The 15106-nt window shown below is 41.8% G+C and overlaps 1 protein-coding gene across 1 annotated transcript in view; it reads left to right on the plus strand.

Moving 5' to 3' along the window:
- DNAAF9 (dynein axonemal assembly factor 9) overlaps positions 1–15106 on the plus strand; it is a 220709-nt gene that overhangs the window by 22376 nt on the left and 183227 nt on the right. The window contains exon 2 of the mRNA XM_055544328.1: positions 12430–12565. The gene's annotated coding sequence lies outside the window, so the exon portion shown is untranslated. The remainder of the gene's footprint in view (positions 1–12429; positions 12566–15106) is intronic.

Here is a 15106-nt window from a genome sequence, read left to right on the forward strand (position 1 = left end):
TGACAGTGGTTATAGGATTTGAGGATGAAAAACACAAAGGTAAAGTGACCTTCTTATCACATCATATTGTTGTTCAGTTGCTAAGTCTAATCCGGCTCTTTTCGACCTCATGGACTATAGCACGCCAAGCTCCTCTGTCCTTCACTATCTCCCAGAGTTTGCCCAAATCCCTGTCCATTGAGTCCCTGATGCTATCTGACCATCTCATCCTCTGCCACCCTCTTTTTCTTTTGCCTTCAACCTTTCATAACATCAGGGTCTTTTCCAATCAGTTGGCTCTTAGCATCAGGTGGTCATAGTATTGGAGCTTCGGCTTCAGCAACAGTGTTTCCAATGACTATTCAGGGTTGATTTCCTCCAGGATTGACTGGTTTGATCTCCTTGCCATCCAAGGGACTCTCAAGAGCCTTTTCCAGCACCACAATTTGAAAGCATCATTTTTTTTGTCGCTCAGCCTTAGTCCAACTCTCATACTGGAAAAACCATAGCCTTGACTATATGGATCTTAGTCAGCAAAGTGATGTCTCTGCTTTTTTTTTTTTTTTTTTGTCTCTGCTTTTTAATACACTCACTAGACTTTCTTTCCAAGGAGCAAACATCTTTTACTTTCATGGCTGCAGTCATAATCCACAGTGATTTTGAAGCCCAGGAAAATAAAACATGTCACTGTTTCCACTTTCTCCCCTTCTATTTGTCATGAAGTGATGGGACCAGATGCCATGATCTTAGTTTTTTTAATGCTGAGTTTCAAGCCAGTTTTTTCACTCTCCTCTTTCACCCTCATCAAGAAGCTCTTCAGTTCCTCTTCACTTTCTGCCATTAGAGTAATATCATCTGCATATCTGAAATTATTGATATTTCCACTGGCAATCAACTTATTACTGATGATAATAACTTTGATCACTTAGTTAAGGTGGTGTTCTCCATTGTAAAATTATTATTTTTCCCCTTTCATATTCTATTATTTGGAAGTAAGTCACCAAGTTCAACCCATACTCACAAAGGACAGTGAAAGGAATTCAACTCTCTTTCTGCAAAGGGGGAAGGATGTCTACATATACTATTTGACATTATTCCATAAAGGAGATTTGTCTCATCTCCTCCAGTTGTTTGGTTATTCAATCATTTTGTTGTTTTAAGTATAGACTCAAGTATATTTATTTTATATCTTGTGCTGTAATTCAATATCACATTATTTCTTTTGTTTCCCAATTTGTTTTAGCTTTGGCCATTAGGAACTCCTCCGAGTTGGCTCTAGTATCCCTTTGACTTGCACCATCTATTTTCATTGTTGTAGTTTCTGAGCAATTCCTTCATTTCTGGTTCTATAAAATGCTCTAGGCTCATTTTGTATTTTCCTTGCTCCAGAGCTAAATTCAGTCATTTCTCCAAGGAGTTTCTTTTGATTGGAGAATGGTATTAGAAACCAAGATCTCGGCATTGGGTGTATTTGTTTCTATTGTAGTGTCACTGCTCCCAGGATTTCTTAGTAGGAAGAGGAAATATATATGTGTATACCTACCAATGTAGATACACATGTATTTCTAAAGGTATTCCTATATCTATTCATCTGTATATATGTTAAACTAAACATGAGTTCATGTCAAGGCTGTATATCGTCACCCTGCTTATTTAACTTCTATGCAGAATACATCATGAGAAACGCTGAGCTGGAAGAAGCACAAGCTGGAATCAAGATTGCCGAGAGAAATATCAATAATCTCAGATATGCAGATGACACCACCCTTATGGCAAAAAGTGAAGAGGAACTCAAAAGCCTCTTGATGAAAGTGAAAGAGGAGAGTGAAAAAGTTGGCTTAAAGCTCAACATTCAGAAAACAAAGATCATGGCATCTGGTCCCATCACTTCATGGCAAATAGATGGGGAAACAGTGGAAACAGTGTCAGACTTTATTTTTGGGGGCTCCAAAATCACTGCAGAGGTGATTGCAGCCATGAAATTAAAAGACGCTTACTCCTTGGAAGGAAAGTTATGACCAACCTAGATAGCATATTCAAAAGCAGAGACATTACTTTGCCAACTAAGGTCCATCTAGTCAAGGCTATGGTTTTTCCAGTAGTCATGTAGGGATGTGAAAGTTGGACTGTGAAGAAAGCTGAGCGCCAAAGAATTGATGCTTTTGAACTGTGGTGTTGGAGAAGACTCTTGAGAGTCCCTTGGACTGCAAGGAGATCCAACCAGTCCATTCTAAAGGAGATCAGTCCTGGGTGTTCTTTGAAGGACTGATGCTAAAGCTGAAACTCCAGTACTTTGGCCACCTCATGCGAAGAGTTGACTCATTGGAAAAGACTCTGATGCTGGGAGGGCTTGGGGGCAGGAGGAGAAGGGGACGACAGAGGGTGAGATGGCTGGATGGCATCACCGACTCGATGGACCTGAGTCTGAGTGAACTTCAGGAGTTGGTGATGGACAGGGAGGCCTGGTGTGCTGCAATTCATGGGGTCACAGAGAGTCTTACACGACTGAGTGATGGAACTGAACTGAAACATGAGTTCATATTAGTTGCCAGTGGGTATATTTTTAAATTCATTCATTGTGTAGGAATCCTGATAAGACCTTTCCAACCAGAAGCTTCAGTTTTGAGAATCAGATGATTTCCTTGAGAAGTTCCTCTTACCATTTTCTCATTTCTCTCTCTCTCTCTCTCTCTCTCTCTCTCTTTCTCAGTTTCTGTCCTTTTGTCTCCCCCTTCTCTGTGTGTGTGTGTTTATCTCACTATCTTTGCCTCTGTCTCCCTCTGTCTAAATTTAGCTAGTATTTCAAGGATGTGCTGGTAAGATGCCTATTTGTTTATATATCTACTCCCTGCCTGCCCTTCTTGTGCTTTCAGGAGACTGACCCTCATAGCTTCTCAGGCTCCCCTGGTCTGTGGGAGGCACTGGCAGGAGACTGCAAGGTGGGAAGAATTTCCTCAAGTTCCTTTTTTCAGTTTGTTTAAGTCTCTGATTTCCATGTTAGTAGCTTTCCATGTTAGGGGACCTATGACCATCTGTTCATATACCCCTGAACTAAAGCTTTGTGTTTGTGAATGAAATTTATCAATTGTGGCTTCATTGTAACAGATAGGCAGGACCCGGGAAGTCTCATATGGGGACTCCCCCAGATTTTTGTATTTTTCTCTGGGTTGGCCAATTTCTCTAGATAAGGCTCCTCCTGTGAAGCTGCCTGGTAGGGAGTAGTGTGTGTCAGCAGAAGAGAGAGAGTGGGTGGTGGTAGAATCTATGTGGCTCAGAGCAGGGGATGATGCCAAGGTCTCCATTCAGAGTTCAGACTTCATTCAGGTCCCCCCTTAGTCCTCCAGCAGCCTCAGTCGTGCCGGATCTCCCTAAACTAAGAGTTTTGGGATCCAACCTTTCCAGATGACAAATTCCAGTTTTCTGTACTGATACACAAGGACCAATATTTTCAGCTATGTTCCCCATTCCACCATGAGCTGTGGTATTTCCACTGTCTGAGCATTTCTGGAGTACTGAAGCACAAATTGGCTTCCTCTTGTTGGTTCATCCCCATTTATTTCACAAAAGTGAGAAAACTGAAAGCAATGTTAAAGCAAAATTCTGAAACTAGATTGTGAGCATTTATCAAAATTTTATTTAATTTCTTAAAGAAAAAACCAGCAGGTAGAAAGAAAAAAAAAAGGCTGATTTGCCAGAGCTTGAAAACGGAAGTGTGTGTGTGTACAAATAAACATAGAGTTAGAGTTGGCTCCTGGTGGCTCAGAGGTTAAAGCGTCTGCCTGCAATGCAGGAGACCTGGGTTCGATCCCTGGGTCGGGAAGATCCCCTGGAGAAGGAAATGGCAACCCACTCCAGTATTCTTGCCTGGAGAATCCCATGGATGGAGAAGCTTGGTGGGCCATAGTCCACAGGGTCACAAAGAGTCGGACATGACTGAGCGATTTCACTTTCACTTTTAGAGTTAATGAAAGGAATTCTAGAAACAATTTGCTAGATAAGATTGAAAACTGGTTAACTTTCTGCTGCTGCTAAATCATTTCAGTCGTGTCAGACTCTGCGACCCCATAGACAGCAGCCCACCAGGCTCCCCTGTCCCTGGGATTCTCCGGCAAGAACACTGGAGTGGGTTGCCATTTCCTTCTCCAATGCATGAAAGTGAAAAGTGCAAGTGAAGTCGCTCAGTCATGTCCGACTTTTCGCAACCCCATGGACTGCAGCCTACCAGGCTCCTCCGTTCATGGGAATTTCCAGGCAAGAGTACTAGAGTGGGTTGCCATTGCCTTCGCCGGTTAACTTTCTATATGGCCTTAAAATCCTTGTGTTTAACTCCGCACCTAGGCTATAAAACCATAGAGCTTGTTGGTTTCTAAAGTTGAACTATTGGGACTTCCCTGGTGGCCTGCGTTCCCATTGCAAGGGGCCCAGGTTTGTTTCCTGTTCAGGGAACTGGATCCCACATGCCCCAACTAAGAGTTCACAGGCCACACCTGAAGATCCCAAGTGCCACAACTAAGACATGGCACAGCCAAATACATATATAAATAAAAAATAGGTATTTTAAAATAAATAAACTAACTATAGTGGACCATAAAACTGTTTGTCCCTTCAGTAGCTGTGATCCAATTTGATATCTTGTGCCAATGGATTAACGTTCCTCAGGACTCTAGTTTCAGGTTTCGTTCAAACTGGATTTGAAAAGGTGTTTCGAGGTATCAGAAATTGGTCAATCATAATTTTTCCTTTTTTCCAAGTATGGAGTCATTTTCGCTTTCTCTCCTATGCCTGGTAAAAAACATGTAAAATACCATGACAACATTAACCTGTTCTTGCCCTCAATGACTACTCTTTTTTCCTTGTGGGTTTTTCTCTTTTCTTCTAATTTGCTATTATTTTAGTGGGATTGGGGGAGGAAGTAGGTATTAACAGGTGAACTCAATTTCTCTTTTTTTGAACTACACATTTCTTCCTTATCTCTATCTTCCAGGCGTTTCTTAAAATTCTGGCCTGTTGGTTTTTCAGTTTCCTGATACCTCTATAAAATTATTAGTTTCTCTTTTTCATGTTTTTTTTTTTTTTCTAGCTTTCATTGGGACTTTTCAGCAAGGATGACAGTGTATTTTCAAACATTCTATATGCCATCCTGATCTAGGCTTTTTCCTGATTATATCAATGTTTGGTTCCAAATATCATCCCCACTTTTTGGGGATAGAAGCAAATGGTTCCCATGATTCAGAAAAGCATTACTGTAAGGAAACAGTAATGATCTTGTCTCTCAGCCTCTCTACTTCTTACTCATCCCTCTTCACCCATGGAAGACAGAGTTGTCTTTGCTGGTGTTCTGGCCTTCCGTGCCTCAGAGGAGCAGCCTTTTCACATTTTAGGAGTATTGCCTTGTGTGGGGAGAGGGGAATTACTGCTAACAAAATCCCCTCTGATGATCATCTGGAACGGCTTCTTCTCAGCTTTTAAAATTTTCGTGGGCATAGGTAGCACTAGGGGGAGCCAGTTATAAATGTGGAACCCCAGATTCCTCTCCTAGACAATGGAGAACTACCTTGGAATCTATATTTTGTAGACAGCCTCATGTCAAATGCCAGCCTCAAATGAATAATGCAGAATGGGTTATAATATATTGAATAAAAAAAGAATCCATCCATCTATATTGATATGAACACAGTATATTTTAAGGGAGATAAGGACAGTTCTTCATAAAATAACAACTAGTCAATGTAGTAGGAATGATAGAAATGGGAAAATCATTTTATAAGCATTATAGTAATAATTGAGTCAGACGGGAATCATCAATGAAAGATAAAACCATTCCAATGAAAAAGTTTGGAAAAAGGTATTCAAAATGTCTGAAAGTGTTTCCCTAAGGATATTTAGTAATTTCAGAGAGGAAAAATTCCCATTACCAAAGCGATATCTGGTAGTCACCATCTTGACCAAGGGATTACATCATTAATGTGACAAGCTGACAAATGTGATACACTGAGATGGATACGATATCACTTAATATTTCTATAAAAAATCTGATATATTTTAATAAAAATATATAAATTTTAATATATAAGATATATTTTTAATAAAATCAGATGAAATCAAGGCCCTGAGTATTATGATATCACAGTGCTTTTAAGCACAATGTCTAATTTAATGAATATGATCATTAAATAAGTAATTACATTAAATTCATGATCATCAAATAAGTAATTTGAAATTTTTGGTTCCCTTCTACCATAGCTTCCTTTATGTTCTGGAAATGACCAGGGAAGACTCTTGTGTAATCCTCTCAGAATCTTCCATTCTTCCACTGTGTTACCAGCCAGGCCTCTGTTGTATGAAAGGAATGAGCATTGTCTCTGCTTCATTTCTTATACTTGTGAAATGTATCCAATGCCAAATTCACTCTGTGTTGAAACTGCTGAAATGTACCTTGAAGCCACTTTCTTACATGATGATCAAAAAATGAATACTTTAGACTTGCAGCATCTCACCAAGATTTTATGTGACGACCACTCAGTTTTCATTCTCTGTCCTCTGTCCCTAGGACTGAGGAAAGACTCCATGGGCACTTGCCAGAGGAAAGTGGATTGTGTTTCAGGCTTGCTCTGAGGCACAGGTTTCTCCTTCCACCTACCCCTCCCCAGTCATCCAGCTCACCCTGGAGCTCTCTCACTAGCTCACCTTTCATGTTAGAGTAGCATAACAAGGAATTGTTACACAGAAGGACAAAAACCTGTGGATGGAAAGGCTGCCGAAGCAGAAGAACAGAAGGTGAGAGACTCAGTGGGCAGCAGCCTCCTTTTACCCTCATTTCTCTGTTTCCCTGGGACTGTGATAAACAGACCTTTCTGAAAATTCCCTATTACCTTAAGTTATCAAAACTACAACCTCCCTCTTTTGTTTACATTAATGATAGCACAATAGGCATTTGGTTCTCTATTTCAATTTTTTTTCATTTAATGATGTACTTTGAATGTCATTGCATATCACCTGTCATCTTCACTATCATTCTGATTTTTTTTTTTTTTTCAGGAAAGTTGCCGATCTCCGTTTCATTTAGTTGTTTTTCTGAGGTTTTATCTTGTTCCTTTATCTGGGACATGACTTTCTGCTTTTTCATCCTGATTAACTTTCTGTAATGTGGGTTTTGTTTTAGCTTCTTTGAGACTATGATTCTTCTTACTGCTGCTGTCTGCCCTCTGATGGAGGAGGCTGAGGCTCGAGTAAGCTTCCTGATGGGAAGGACTGAATGGGAAAAACTAACTTGCTCTGGTGGGCAGGGCCTCAGTAAAGTTTTAATCCAATTATCTACTGATGGGTGGGGCTGCACTCCCTCCCAGGTTATTGTTTGGCCTGAGGCGACCCAGCCCTGGGGTCTGCAGGCTCTATGGCCAGGTTAAGGGCAACCACCAAGAAGGACCTTCCTGGACTATTGCTGCCAGTGCCCCTGCCCCTGTGGTGAGCCCCTGCCGACCCACACCTCCTCAAGAGACCCTCCAACACTAGCAGGTAGTTTTAGTTGAGCCTCCTGTGAGATCAACTGCTCCTTTCTTCTGGGTCTTGATGTGTGCAAGATTTTGTTTGTGCCCTCCAAGACTGGTGTCTCTGTTTCCCCCGGTTCTGTGGAAGTCCTATAATCAAATCCCACTGACCTTCAAGGTTAGGTTCTCTGGGAATTCCCTGTCCTTTTGTTAGATCCTCAGACTGGGAAGCCTGACGTGGGGTTCAGAACCTTCACAACGGTGGGAGAATTTCTTTGGTATTGTCATTCTCCAGTTTTGTGGGTCACCCACCTGGCTTGTATGAAATTTAAATTTATTGTGATTGTGCCCCTCCTACTGTCTCACTGTGGCTTCTCTTTTGTCTTTGGCCATGGGGTCTTTTTTTGATGGGTTCCTGAGTCCTCCTGTCAATGTTTGTTCAACAACTAGTTGTAATTTTGGTGCTCTTGCAAGAGGAGATAAGCACATGACTTTCTACTCTGCCATTTTCAGTATACTTTAGATTTTTAAAATTTAAATTATTAGCTATTATCGAGAACAATATTAAATAATGGTGGTGATAATGAGTGAAATTTTAATGGGAATATTTCTAGTATTACACTGCTGGTTTTGTTTTTAGATAAAAAAAATTATTAATCATTTGGGAATTTCCTAGCAGTCCAGTGGTTAGGACTCAGCACTTTCACTGCCTGGGGCCAGAGTTTAATCCTTGGTCAGGGATCTAAGATCCCACAAAGATCACAGCACAGCCCCGCCCAGAAAAACTTTTTTTAGTCCTATTAAGATGAATCAATTAATATCTGCTTAATTAAGAATTTTGGGACTTCCTTGGTGATCCAGTGGTTGAGAGCACCTGCCAATGCAGAAGACATGGGTTTGATCCCTGGCCTGGGCAAATTCCAAATGCCATGGGGCAACTAAGCCTGTGTGCCGCAACTACTGAGCCTGTGCTCTGGAGCTCACGCTGCAATGTCTCTAGAGCCCATTCTCCACAATAAGAGAAACCTCTGTAGTGAGAAGCCTGAGCACTGCAAAACTAGAGAGTAGCTCCCCCTTGCTGCAACTTGAAAAAACCCACATGTAGCAACAAAGACCCACTGCAGCCAAAAAAAAAAAAATGAGAGAGAATTTTGTTAGGAACTGATGTTACATTTTATCAAATGCCTTTTTAACATCTATGAGTATGATCAGATACTTTTTCTTCTTTGTGCTACCAGCACAATGAATTATATTAATACATTTCCTAAATTTAACCATCTTTATATTTCATAAGCTTGTGTGTAGTGTGTAATTCTTTGATTTGTGGCTGGCTAGTGGGCAGCCGTCTCTGGGGTCGCACAGAGTTGGACACGACTGAAGTGACTTAGCGTAGCATAGCATTTTTTTTTTAAAGATTTATTTATTTATTTGGTCATGGTGGATCTTTGTTGCTGCAGGTGGACTTTCTCTAGTTGCAGTGAGGGGGCTACTCTTCATTAGGGTATCTGGCCTTCTCATCACGGTGGCTTCTTTTGTTGTGGAGCACAGGCTGTAGGCACCCAGGCTTCAGTAGTTGCAGTATGTGGGCTCAGTAGTTGTGGCTTGCTGACTCAGAGTGCATGGGCTTAGTTGCTTCTCAACTAAGGGATCTTCCTGGACCAGAGATTGAACTGCTCTTTCCTGCCTTGCAAGGTAGATTCTTAACCACTGGACCACCAGGGAAGCCCTGTAGCTGGCTATTTTAACCAATATTTTTTATTGTGATAAAATATACATAAAATTTGCCATTTTTTATGGTAAATTGATACATATGAATGTACGTAATTACAGCTCAGTGGAATTAAGTATATTCATATTGTTGTACAACCACCACCATCATCCATTTCCAGGACATTTTCACTACTCCAAATGAAGTTCCATACTCAACAATTAAAAAGTCTCCATTTCCTTCCCCCCAGGTTGTTGTTGAATGGCAAACAACATTCTATTTTCTATTTATAAATTTGACTCCTCAAGGCATCTCGTATAAGTGGAATCATACAGTATTATCCTTTTCAGACTGACTTATTTCACTTAGTATCAGTTCAGTTCAGTTCAATCACTCAGTCGTGTCCGACTCTTTGAGACCCCATGAATTGCAGCACACCAGGCCTCCCTGTCCATCACCATCTCCCGGAGTTCACTCAAACTCACGACCATCGGGTAGGTGATGCCATCCAGCCATCTCACCCTCTGTCGTCCCCTTCTCCTCCTGCCCCCAATCCCTCCCAGCATCAGAGTCTTTTCCAATGAGTCAATTCTTTGTATGAGGTGGCCAAAGTACTGGAGTTTCAGCTTTAGCATCAGTCCTTCCAAAGAACACCCAGGACTGATCTCCTTCAGAATGGACTGGTTGGATCTCCTTGCAGTCCAAGGGACTCTCAAGAGTCTTCTCCAACACCACAGTTCAAAAGCATCAATTCTTTGGCGCTCAGCTTTCTTCACAGTCCAACTCTCACATCTATACATGACCACTGGAAAAACCATAGCCTTGACTAGACAGACCTTTGTTGGCAAAGTAATGTCTCTGCTTTTGAATATGCTATCTAGGTTGGTCATAACTTTCCTTCCAAGGAGTAAGCGTCTTTTAATTTCATGGCTGCAATCACTATCTGTAGTGATTTTGGAGCCCCCCCAAAATAAAATCTGACACTGTTTCCACTGTTTCCCCATCTATTTGCCATGAAGTGATGGGACCAGATGCCATGATCTTTGTTTTCTGAATGTTGAGCTTTAAGCCAACTTTTTCACTCTCCTCTTTCACTTTCATCAAGAGGCTTTTGAGTTCCTCTTCACTTTCTGCCATAAGGATGGTGTCATCTGCATATCTGAGGTGATTGATATTTTTCCCGGCAATCTTGATTCCAGCTTGTGCTTCTTCCAGCCCAGCGTTTCTCATGATGTACTCTGCATAGAAGTTAAATAAGCAGGATGACGATATACAGCCTTGACGTACTCCTTTTCCTATTTGGAACCAGTCTGTTGTTCCATGTCCAGTTCTAACTGTTGCTTCCTGACCTGCATATAGGTTTCTCAAGAGGCATGTCAGGTGGTCTGGGATTCCCATCTCTTTCAGAATTTTCCACAGTTTATTGTGATCCACACAGTCAAAGGCTTTGGCATACATAGTCAATAAAGCAGAAATAGATGTTTTTCTGGAACTCTCTTCCTTTTTTCATGATCCAGAGGATGTTGGAAATTTGATCTCTGGTTCCTCTGCCTTTTCTAAAACCAGCTTGAACATCTGGAAGTTCACGGTTCACATATTGCTGAAGCCTGGCTTGGAGAATTTTGAGCATTACCTTACTAGCGTGTGAGATGAGTGCAATTGTGTGGTAGTTTGAGCATTCTTTGGCATTGTCTTTCTTTGGGATTGGAATGAAAACTGACCTTTTCCGGTCCTGTGGCCACTGCTGAGTTTTCCAAATTTCCTGGCATAGTATAATGCTCTCAAAATTCATCCATAGTGTAGCATGTGCCAGAATTTCCATCCTATTTAAGGCTGAATAATATTCCACTGTATGTATAAGGACCTTTTCCTGCAGTCCAAAGTATTTATATCATAGGTTGGGTTCTCTGGAATCAGATACTGAGATGGAATCTAGGGTGCAAGATATTTACTATGGGAAAGAATGGAATAGAAGCCAGACTGGGCAGAGGAATAAATCAAACAATGATGCAGGCCCAGTGGAGCCTAGCCAATCTGGCAGAGAGTTTTTAAGTGAGTATTGCCTATTAAAGCATTCCACATTAAACCAAAATAGCCAGACCTTTACACCTCCACCTGACCAAATCATTGAACATAAGCTGTCTTGGAAAAGGCATGACCTTGGAAGGGATGTTTTTCTCCAGCTAAGACAGACCCCGAAGCAGCCAACAACTGGAGGCTGGCTGCTAACATGGTCTCTGCAACTGGGCAGCCAGTCCTTGAAGGAGGATCTGAGCAACACATTTCCATGTCCACCACAATTCATCCATCCTGGTGGAGTGCTGGTGAAGATTTGATTTGTTTCAGGGCATAAACAAAGATAATTTTTTTCTCAACTTTGAACAATAGAATTTTGCTATATGTAGAGTTTTGCTATTTATCAATAGGCTCCAAAGTGGGGCATTGTCAAGAGGGAAATAATTTTCTAAATTCTTTTAGCTCCATTTGATATATATCAATAGCTATCAGATTTGAGCATATCTTCCATAGTGTGCTCTCATAAACTTAGGCCTTGGCCTGATGGTATTATGGAGAAGAAAAAAATGGAGAGGCTACAGAGAGAGTATATAGAATGCTTGGGCCCTAGTCTTTCTGTTCTAGACTTCAGCCTGGAGAAAGACAGTTCAAGAATTCAGCTATGCTTCAAGGGCAGGAGGAATCACTCCATTCCATATTTGGGGTTCAGGGAAGAGGCCACCATGTAGAAGAGCAATGCTTTAACCTGCTAGAACCTGGTGAAGAGCAATGTGCACAGTGGTTGCAAAGGGATACAGATCTTGGAGGGATCCTGTTATGACTCCCATGATCCTTGGGTGGAACAAATGCTAGGTGGGAGCCAGTGTGTCTGTCAGGCGGCAGCGGGGGCTGATGGGTGGACTGAAAACCATGGACAGGAACAGAGGGGACAGGACAAGGGCTCAGAGTTGTCCAAAGAGCAAGTAAAACCCAGTGAGAGGCTAAAGACACCAGACACAGCTCAAACTGAGAAAGAATGGATCTCATCAACTGTAAGTGTCAGCAGGTAGGAGATGGACACGTAAGTCCATCTCCCTTTGGTCATAAAGATGTCTTTTTGGAAAATGAGATGGGTGCAAAAAGCTAAGAATTTGAACATTTCTTCTCTAAAAGAGACTTTTAGTCCATACTCTTGCTATTCAACAAACAATCCCAAATCACAATGACTTTTAACAACAAGCTTTCATTCCTTACTTATAGGTCTGAGGTTCGATTGGGCTCGTAACTGGGATGAGCTGGCCTTGGCTCCAGGCAATGAGTAGGATTCAAGTTTGTTCCACAAGTCTCCTCATTTTGGGACCAGTGCCTACTGTAACATTCTCTTCTCAAGACAGCGGTAAGGATTGCAAAAGGCCAAGCCAAACCACACTCACAGTTAAAGACTCTATTCACATCACATCCATTAACATTCCGCTAGCTAGGGTAACCTCATACGAAGAGTTGACTCATTGGAAAAGAAGACTCTGATGCTGGGAGGGATTGGGGGCAGGAGGAGAAGGGGACGACAGAGGATGAGATGGCTGGTTGGCATCACTGACTCGATGGATGTGAGTCTGAGTGAACTCTGGGAGTTGGTGATGGACAGAGAGGCGTGTCGTGCTGCAGTTCATGGGGTTGCAAAGAGTTGGACACGACTGAGCGACTGAACTGAACTGAACTGAGCTAGGGTAAATGTTATCAGATCAGATCAGATCAGTCACTCAGTCGTGTCCGACTCTCTTCGACCCCCTGAATCGCAGCACGCCAGGCCTCCCTGTCCATCACCAACTCCTGGAGTCCACTGAGACTCACATCCATCGAGTCAGTGATGCCATCCAGCCATCTCATCCTCTGTCGTCCCCTTCTCCTCTTGCCCCAAGTATAGTCAAGTCTGAAGTCAATGGGTCAGGAAGCATAATGTATGTTAAGGAGGGAGTGAAGAATTGGGAACAATATTTCAATCTACTGCAGGGACTAGGTATTACCTAAAAGGACCAACAAAATTATTACATTACACTAAGGTTTCTGGTGGAGAAGGCAATGGCACCCCACTCCAGTACTCTTGCCTGGAGAATCCCATGGACGGAGGAGTCTGGTAGGCTGCAGTCCGTGGGGTTGTGAGGAGTCAGACACGACTGAACGACTTCACTTTCCCTTTTCACTTTCATGCATTGGAGAAGGAAATGGCAACCCACTCCAATGTTCTTGCCTGGAGAATCCCAGGGATGGGGGAGCCTGGTGGGCTGCCGTCTCGGGGGTCTCACAGAGTCGGACACGACTGAAGCGACTTAGCAGCAGCAGCAGCAGCAGCAAGGTTTCTGGACAGGGCAGAAACAATTTTTCCCTCTACCTAGTAGATGGGGACTTGTCTTGAGTCAGGTTCACCAGAAGGAGAGCCTGAGATGGTGATTCTTGTTTACATAATAAAAGATGTATATCAGGGAGAGAGTGATGAATATGGTCTCACCTGGAGTCTAGTCTCAGCCTGATCCTACAGGGGAGTTCTTGAGTTAGAATTGTACCACATAATTATTCACCATGAAGGAAAAGTTGGGGTTTTTTACCCCATGTCAGTGATCTTGTCATCAGTTGTCTCTCTCTCCCCTTTGGGATAGGTATAACCTCCCACATACTTCTTTGTGAGGTAGCAGCTGTAGGCCAAAGACAATTCTCTGAAGAAGGTAGCAGTTGTGATCTGAGGTCAATAATAAGAAATATAAAAAATATAAATATGCTGATAAGAACAAGGAAGGTTAATGTAAAAATTACCTGGGTGCCAATCACCCAAATGAACAAATGTTGATATCCTGTCATATTTGATTCAAATTTACTTTTAAAGAAATAAAACATTGTAGATGAAGGTGTATTCACCAAGTTTACCTTCCCAAGTCTCAGAAACAACTATCATGTTGTTTATCATACTTTTGCTGCAGTATGCATGGTAGTGCACTTAGTTTAATTTACATTAACTGTGTTGTGGTAGTTAACTCTGTGTGCAATTTGCCTGGGTCACAGGGTGTCCAGGTAATTGGTTAAATAATCTTTCTGTTTGTCTGTGAGGATGTTTTGAGATTGAAATTATTATTTGAATCAGTCTACTGAGTAAAGCAAATTGACCTCCCCAAGGTGGGTGGGAATCATCCAATTTGTTGAGGGCCTGAATAGAAAAACACGTGGAGAAAGGGAGAATTCACTCTCTCTGCCTAAGTGCTTTAGTTTAAATGTCAGTCTTCTGCTCTCTGCCTGGAATTTTTATACCATTAGCATTCCTGGCTCTCAGGCTGTTGGAGTCAGACTGGAACTATACTACTGGCTTTCCTGAAACTTCAGTTTGCAGACAGCAAATTGTGGGACTTCTCAGCCTCCATAATTATAAGGAGCCAGTTCCTTATAATAATACTTACAGGGGACTTCCCTGGTGGTCCAGTGGCTAAGAATTGGGACTCAGCGCTAAGACTCAGCGCTCCCAAGGCAGGGGGCCCAGGTTTGATCCCTGGTCCCACAGGCTGCAAGCAGTTGTTCACATGCTGCAACTAAACGATCCCACGTGTCACAACTAAAGAACCTGCATGCAGCAACAAGATCGAAGATCCCGCATACCGCAACAAAAACCCAGCACAGTCAGTAAATAAATATTAAATATATATATTTAATATTTATTTATATATATATATATAAAAACTAGTTTGGTTTCTCTGGAGAAAGAAGACTATTGTAGGTGTTATATTGCAAATATTCTTTTGTAGCTTATTGAACTCTGTGTTTTTGAGATTTATGCATATTCATTTAACTGTTGTATAACATTGAATGAATATTCTACATTTGATCCATATTTCACAATTGATCCCCTATTAATGAATAGCAAATCTCGTCTCCCAAATTCTACCATTACAAACAA

This window comes from Bubalus kerabau, chromosome 13 (genome assembly GCF_029407905.1).
Source record: "Bubalus kerabau isolate K-KA32 ecotype Philippines breed swamp buffalo chromosome 13, PCC_UOA_SB_1v2, whole genome shotgun sequence".
NCBI lineage: Eukaryota > Metazoa > Chordata > Mammalia > Artiodactyla > Bovidae > Bubalus > Bubalus kerabau.